This window comes from Peromyscus leucopus, chromosome 10 (genome assembly GCF_004664715.2).
Source record: "Peromyscus leucopus breed LL Stock chromosome 10, UCI_PerLeu_2.1, whole genome shotgun sequence".
Taxonomy (NCBI): Eukaryota; Metazoa; Chordata; class Mammalia; order Rodentia; family Cricetidae; genus Peromyscus; species Peromyscus leucopus.
The window spans coordinates 21,820,558-21,823,335 of NC_051071.1; positions in this window are offsets into that span (position 1 = coordinate 21,820,558).

The following is a 2,778-nucleotide window of genomic DNA, read 5'->3' on the forward strand; positions in this document are numbered from 1 at the left end:
CTCTCTCTGAATTGTATCTCTCTGTGATTTTGGTATCAGGGAAATTCTGGTGTCTCTGAACAAATTAAGAACTATCACCCCCTCTTCCATTTCTTGGGGAGTTTGGTGAGCTGTAAAATCACAAACAAACACATTTACACACACACACACACACACATACATACACACAAACTTATGTTCACACACACACACACACACACACACACACACACACACACACACACACACTTCTTTGGCCAGGACAGTAACTGGATTAATTGAGAATATCTAACCCATGCTGAGTGGTGTAGAAGTCATGAGATTTTTCTCTTTACTGGAACGTCTGCTCATTGCATTTGTTGGCATATTTATACCACTCAAAGCAGAAGATACTGACAAAGAAGGAAAGAGAAAATTAAGGCAACTCATAACTCTTTTTCCATTTAGTCTTCCCTTATACAATCATAGACAGAAACAAAATAAAAGCAGTTTGGTTAGTTTTCTGAAGTTTTATTTAGCAAGTTCTGATATGAACAAAATACATCACATGTGGGAGCTACAAAATATATACTGTGTCATTTTGGTGAGTCTACATATGAATTAAAGACAACTTGTCTTTTAAAAACTTTTGATTTGATGTATATTTGCGTGTTCATGCCAGTGTGTGTCTATGTGCACCATGTGCATATAGAAGTCTTCAGAGGGCAGAAGAGGCATAGGACCCTCTGAAGCTGGAGTTGCAGATGGTTGAGAGCCACTGTGTGCATATTGGGAACTGAACCTGGGTCCTCTGCAAGAGCAGTCAGTGTGCTTAACTGCTGAGCCATCTCTCTTGGCTCTGCCTTTATTTTCATTTAGAAGTGGCATTATGCAACAAAAAGATCAAAAGAAAATAGATGTTCAGGATTTAAAGTTTCAGAATATTCTCTACTGGGATGACAATGACCAAGTGGAAATCATTATGACAAGTTAAGAGAAATCTTACAGAAAAAAAAAAAAAGACAAGAAAAAGCTTTACATTCAGAACCTTAAATGCTCCTGTTCAAATATTGAGAATGACCCCTGTGTTTCATTTTGCAGTAAGTTTTATGGAGGCCATATCTCCAGACCTCCTTGAAATTGGACGATTGTAGCTAGAGTTTTCCTGCCTGGTCCACAGTCAGGACAAATCTCTCTCACCAGCCAGTCCCACAGCCGCTCAGACCCAACCAAGTAAACACAGAGACTTATATTGCTTACAAACTGTATGGCATGGCAGGCTTCTTGCTAACTGTTCTTATATCTTAAATTAACCCATTTCTATAAATCTATACCTTACCATGTCGCTCGTGGCTTACTGGCATCTTCACAAGCGGCTTGTCATGGCGGCGGCTGGCAGTGACTCCTTCTGCCTTCCTGTTCTTTCTTTTCTCCTCTCTGTTAGTCCCGCCTATACTTCCTGCCTAGCCACTGGCCAATCAGTATTTTATTATTGACCAATCAGAGCAACACATTTGCCATACAGAACATCCCACAGCAGACAATGGTGTCTGGTGACCCTTGAGGAAGACTCGAAAGTGTGTACTGGTAATCACTGGTGTGAAATGAAAGTACAAATAAACTGTGACTGTCTGGATCTACAATGCTTCCCAGGGCTGAAGAGATGGCTCGGTGATAAAGAGCACTGGCTGCTGTTCTAAAGGACCCAGGTTTGATTCCTAGTACCCACATGGCTGCTCAAAACTGGCTGGAACTCCAGTCCCTGGGGATCTGATGCCCTCCCTGGAGTCTATGGGCCCTGCAGGCACATGGTGCCCAGACATAGGCACAGGTATTACATCCATATACATAAAGTAAAATAAGAAAATAAATAAATAAATAAAGACACTGGCCATCTGTTTTTTAAAGCAATTTAAAAATAAATGAAGTATGGAGTTTTAAGATAACATTTTATGAAAAGTTCCACAAGGGCCATGCATTGAAATTTAGTCCATAACTCATGGCGCTTGTGCAAAATGGTGAAACATTCAGGCGCTCAGGACTAGTAGCAGGAAGTTAGATCCTTCAAGGCATACTCTTAAAGGGATCATTGAGACTCTGGCTTCTTTTTGTCTGTCTTTGCTTTCCAGTGGTCATGGTGTGAGTAGCCTCCTATGCCATTTGCTCTTGAAGTACACTGTGCTGCCACATACCCAAGACAAGAGATCCATGTGACCATGAACTGAAACTGGAAGCCCAGACAAAAGCTCTGCTTCATGGATTGATTCATTCGGGTATTTTGTCACAATGATGGAATGCTGACTGACATGTAGTCAGTCAATTTTTGCCATCATTGCCTTTCCATGTTAGCTTCTGCTCCTAGTAGCCTAGCTTCCCTTATAGTACTTATACTGCTGATTCAAGTCCCTAAACATCTGATCCAGAGGCCCTGCCACTGCCTTGCTCCCTGAGTCCCTAGATGAAAATGATCAAGTCAGGATCCCACTTTTATACTAGTGTCAACAAAGTCAAATCACTATCCCTCAGGTGACCCAAAGCAGCTTTGTTACCTTCTGTTTTTTAAAGAGTGCCAGCTGTGGCAAGACCCAAACGGAGGTAGGGAGACACCAAGAATTGGCTGTCTTAGCATTATTTCAATGATTTCACTAGTTGTGCAGATGTAGGAGATCAGGCACCTTTGACCTCAGAGAAGCAACACTGTAAGGACTGTGCTTGGAGCATCTGCAATCCTTGTGACACCCAGGTTGGAGGAGAGATGAGGACGGAAAGAGAAGTGATCTTGGGTCTCTCCATTCCAGAATTCAAGAATCAATCCCGTCT